Below are 5640 nucleotides of genomic sequence, written 5' to 3' on the forward strand. Positions count from 1 at the left end.
ACTGATGTTGGTGGAAAAGTACCAAAATAATTAAGAATACAATATGGAAACCCAGGTGTACTCTTTCACTAATTTCAAATACTATGATAGAAATCTTATTTATTGATGGTTATAGGTGCCTCAGCTCACCTAGATGGACCTATTAGTATCTCTTATAACACAGAAAAAATTTAGCAATGTTTTTCTTAAATGAAGATGCAATTCAAGGTTGTTTTTTTTGTTCAAATAGACTTGTCTTAGTTAGTGCAGTGTTTTTTATGTGACACACAATCCAACCAAGATGGACCCACACATCAAGTTTAAAGATAGTACCTGGACATGGTAATGCACAGAAGAAACAAATAAATTAAGGGCCACACTCTGTTCAATATTTACAACACAGCATTGTATTCAGAGATAAAACATGTGTAAATTGTTGAACAATGGCATCAGGTTTTGTCACAATGTTGTCTACAATATAAATTTCAATATGTCAATGCAATGAAATCCTGTCCAAATCTTTTCCCCTTGATCACTGTCCAGTGCAAGTCCATTACATGCTGTTTTTTCATTCCATTTTCCTGGCAGTGAAAGCCTGAAAAAAGAAAAAGACTTGTGCTGGAACCATAATGTTTATGGATATATTAAAATGTCTTATTTTTTTGTTTGGCTCAAATAAATCTTTGCTTTAATTTTATACCATGCCATGTGTATGAATGTAACAACGTAAATTCCTCCATTTATTTTTCGAAGCACCCGCCTATATGAACGTACAATGAAGCCAGATACACTCCACACAGGATTACTGAGTTTTAGTGTCTAAAATGACATCCATATTTTTACATAATTGCTAGTAATAGCAATCTGAAACCAGGATAGATTGAAATATTTACCTGCAAAAGTGGCTTGATGACAGCTGTGGATTTTCAGTCTCTTTGATGAGGTGCATTCATTTTCAGTCATCAGCTATTCATTTGTTTTTGTTGACTGTTTCTTCTTTATAATTACTGTATTCTGAAAAGAAAGAAAAAAAAATAGGATGTGCAATACGGATACAGTGTGAATGCATATGGTACAATAGTATACTCATAAAAAGTTCACACATGGCTAGATTAATTAATCAAAAATAAATTTACAGAACTAAATTATTTTAGTGTTTTTATGTACGCATGGCGCAGCGCCGTGCCCTTTTTACCTGACGCCATGCCTCGATCTATAACCCAGCCCTGTTTGTCCCCAGTACAGTTTTACTAAACTACCAAAATACCAGGCAGTCGCTTGATAATTATGTAAACAAAAGAGGTGTGACCACTCCCTGACCCCTGATCAACACCCCAGTGACCCTACTGTCATTCTGATAAATGACATTTTTCTCAGAGTGTTAATTCACTTAAATTGTAAGTCTCAATGAAATATTACTTAACAAAAAAGGAATGCAAAGGTTATGTTTAGATGGTAAAATAACTCTTTTTATAATGTTCATACATTGTGTATATCAGTCATCTTAAAATATTTAAATATTCACATGTTACCACCATCCTTTTATTAATATTTACCTGTTTAAATTAGGCATATTAATGTTATGTCTTTAACCAGTCTGCCCTCGATCATTATCACACACTGATCTGCAATTTGCCTGAAAGGAAAAATATGAGGTTATATATACATGACCTGATTGTATGGAAACACATGTATGAATGTGTATACACATTTAGATTTAATTGCAGGACTTAATTGACTGATGGACAGCAAAATGTAAATATGATAGGATTACATCATTGAAACATCATACCTTCTTGTCAAAAAAATGTCGTGAAAACAACGATATAATTGAATATGAGCATCCCAAATCACACTCACATATTTAAGTTAATAATGTTATTTCATTACCCATGTTTTCAAGAAAACAAATATTATTTCCCAATCTAATTAATCATGATGAATAAAGTAAAGTTGTTTTTTTTTAAAAAAAAACATAAAATAAATTATGTACCACAAAACGAAATTGTGGGCGATAATGAAGTGAAAATGATATGGAAAGTTCCATAGTTTTTTAATAAAACTTGTGTCCAGATACAATTTGTTGGATGTTGAATTGATTTATAACATTTAAACCCCCCTGCCGTGTAAATTTTCTTGTGATTTGAAATTGGAAATGATGTTGAAATTTACAACTGAACGGCAATGAAATAATTGCCAAGCCCATTCAAAAAGAAAGCACAGCTATGTAAACAAAAAATGATGTCTAACTTATTTCATAAACTGGGTGTTTTAATTGCATCCCAATGCTTTCAGAACGAAGTAAACAAGTAAGAGAAATGAACTTACCGTAACTCCATCCTCCATCGGTACTGTGTTCACCAGCTAGAGTTTGAGGAGATCGATGGTATTGTAACAATAAACAAAAAATAAATAACCTCGTGTCTCTGTGCAAACATCCTACCTTCTTTCGATGTTGGCCCAGCAGCCAGTTATATTTGTTTGTTTACATTCTGCAATCAGCTGACAGACGTAAACAAATATGGCCGCCAGCCAGCTGTTTCACATTCTGTGTTTCCCGCTCAAATAATCACGTGACAAACACATGTGGGGCCGCTTACGTCTTTCACAAAGGAATGCTGTACTATAATATTTCTAAACAAAATCTCTCAATTCCTCACGTTTTATTATTAACTTAGGACAAGGAATAAAAAACGCAAACAAATGAACTGGTGTGCTGATAAATCCACATTTAGTTGCTGTATTACAAACAGACACCTGTAGGCCTCTTACGTGATTCAAAAGAATGTTGTACGATCCTATCGTCTAAACCAAACCTATTTAAAAATTTATGTTGAGAGTTTGTGATACTATATCAAAACAGAAAATATACGAACTATTATATTAATAAATCCACCTTTTGACGCGAGGTGTAAACCAATTTATAATCACGACAACAGAGTATTTGTAATAAGAACCATTTCCGGCATGTCGTGAAAAGATCGAGATTTTTATATAAAAAAAAGATAAACAAAACCCTTTTTTTGGCATGGTTTGGAGGAACTTTTTAAAGTATCAATTTCATCGTTGTGATGCTGGAAAGATTATATAGTCACAAGCTATTTATCATCGTATAAGACCATGTGTCTGACCAGAAACATCCAGGCCTACGTAAACATGAGCCGTGAGTGTTTTGTTGGTTAGCCTACTATGATGTCCGAGTCGGTGTAAACAAATGAGTTGATAAAATTCCATTGACAAATTCATCTATGATAGCTTGTATTTCCTTTTACATATAAATTAGACCGATAGCATATTTACGTCAACAGTGTGTGCAACGGAGTATCCCCGGCATGTCTATTTGTTTTGGTTAGTTTGTTGAGATTTTATACTGAAACCATTTAATCATTATATGAGGATGGAAATACTTTCACAAACTATTTATTATCGTATTGGACCATGAGTCTGACCCAGGGGAGAGTTTTGTTAGGTCCGTGCAGAACGACTAATGTACATGTGTTGGCTTGTTTACCTGGTTGTAAATCGTTATTGTGTGTGAAACCACTGGTCAGAGACAGGCGATTTGTGTGTCAGTGTGCACGTGACTGTCGATAATTAAGACTCTAATTTTAATGCATCTTATGCTGATCACATAGGCATTGGTTTTATGTAACATATATGTACATGGGCCTAGTGTATACTGCTACATTTTAACTCATTTAGAGAGAAAGGGAATTGGAAACACATTTCAATAATATTTTAAGGTGAACACTTATATAAACACATTTCAACAATATTTTAAGGTGAACACTTAAGTGATTAGAAATAATTTAAACATTTATGGTAAAGAAATGAAAATAAAAACTCAGCATTAAGAATGTAAAATTATTCAAAACATCATCTGCAACATTCACTTATTAAATAAACATCTTAATTACCGGTAGTTGAATTATATTTCTTTCTAATGTTCAGTTGTAAACAATTTTTAATTAAATATATAATTTTGTTAAAAAAACTCCCCCTAAAAAAAATTGGAGTAGTAAAAAAAAAAATCAAAATAAAAGTACACTGAAATGGTGATGCCTTATGAAAAATTCTAAGTCCCAAAAAAGTACAAAAAAAGTACACAACATTTTTCATACTCTGTGAAAATTTCTAAGTCCAAAAAAAGTACAAAAAAAGTACTCTGAACATTTCCCATTCATCCTGTGAAAAAATTCTAAGTCCAAAAAAAGTACAAAAAAAGTACTCTGAACATTTCTCATACCATGTGAATAATTCTAAGTCCAAGAAAAGTACAAAAAAAGTACTCTGCAAAATGACTAAGTCCCAGAAAAGTACAAAAAAAGTACTCTGCAAAATGACTAAGTCCCAGAAAAGTACAAAAAAAGTACTCTGCAGAATGTTTAAGTCCAGAAAAGTACAAAAAAAGTACTCTGCAAAATTTCAGAGTCCAAAAAAAGTACAAAAAAAGTACTCTGCAAAATTTCAGAGTCCAAAAAAAGTACAAAAAAAGTACTCTGCCCTGATGGTGTGTCCGGAAAAAGTACTAAAAGAGCATGCTTTTTTTGTACTTTTTAGAAAAAGTACTAAAATATGTCACTAAAAGCATCATTAAAGCATGCTTTATTTCGGCATCTTCATTTAAGAAAAACATTGCTAATTTTTTTCTGTGTTATAAGAGATACTAATAGGTCCATCTAGGTGAGCTGAGGCACCTATAACCATCAATAAATAAGATTTTCTATCATAGTATTTGAAATTAGTGAAAGAGTACACCTGGGTTTCCATATTGTATTCTTAATTATTTTGGTACTTTTCCACCAACATCAGTAGTAAATTTTTCATACAGTTTATAATTTGTTTTGAGCTTGTTAAAAAGTACTAAAAAAGTACTGTACTTTTTTTGTACTGTTTTAGTACTTTTTGGTCTACATAGAAAAGTACTAAAAAAAGTACTGTACTTTTTTTGTACTTTTTCTAGACAAAAGAAAAGGTCAAAAAAAAGTACACTGTGTGCTTTTTTTGTACTTTTTTTCCGCCACAAAGTACTTTTTTTGTACTTTTTGGCCTACCTATAAAAGTACTATAAAAGTACTGTACTTTTTTAGTACTTTTTCTGGATAAAAAAGGTCAAAAAAAGTACTGTACTTTTTTAGTACTTTTTCTAGATGAAAAAAAGGTCAAAAAAAGTACTGTACTTTTTTAGTACTTTTTCTAGATGAAAAAAAAGGTCAAAAAAAGTACACAGTGTGCTTTTTTTTGTACTTTTTGTACTATTTTAGTACTTTTTGGCCTACCTTCAAAAGTACTATTAAAGTACTGTACTTTTTTGTACTTTTTCTGGATGAAAAAAGTACAAAAAAAGTACACATGCCACGGTCATGTGTGCTTTTTTTGTACTTTTTTCCCCCCACAGAGTACTTTTTTTGTACTTTTTCTGTATGGTGTAAAACAATAGAGTGTACTAAAAGCATGCTTTTATGAGCCTGTTTTAGTACTTTTTGTACTTTTTTTGACTCATTTTGGAACCGGGAGGTAAGTTCGGTTCCAAATTGAGTAAAAAAAAGCATGCTTTTTTTGACCTTTTTTTAGTGTACTTTTTTTGTACTTTATTTCGGTACAAATGTATCCTCGATACATTGTCATCAATATTTTGAAAACAAGCTTTTTATTGTACTG

At 31.8% G+C, this 5640-nt stretch overlaps 1 long non-coding RNA gene across 1 annotated transcript; it reads right to left on the reverse strand.

The window, feature by feature from the left end:
- LOC138336527 (uncharacterized) lies at positions 1 to 2790 on the reverse strand. The gene is made up of 4 exons (XR_011210437.1): positions 2308 to 2790; positions 1536 to 1615; positions 873 to 993; positions 1 to 574 (listed from the first exon to the last, which is right to left on the reverse strand). It is a non-coding gene; the product is annotated as an uncharacterized lncRNA (long non-coding RNA).
- Positions 2791 to 5640: the final 2850 nt, after the last annotated feature.

The sequence above is a fragment of the Argopecten irradians genome, chromosome 12 (genome assembly GCF_041381155.1).
Source record: "Argopecten irradians isolate NY chromosome 12, Ai_NY, whole genome shotgun sequence".
NCBI classification, from domain to species: Eukaryota; Metazoa; Mollusca; class Bivalvia; order Pectinida; family Pectinidae; genus Argopecten; species Argopecten irradians.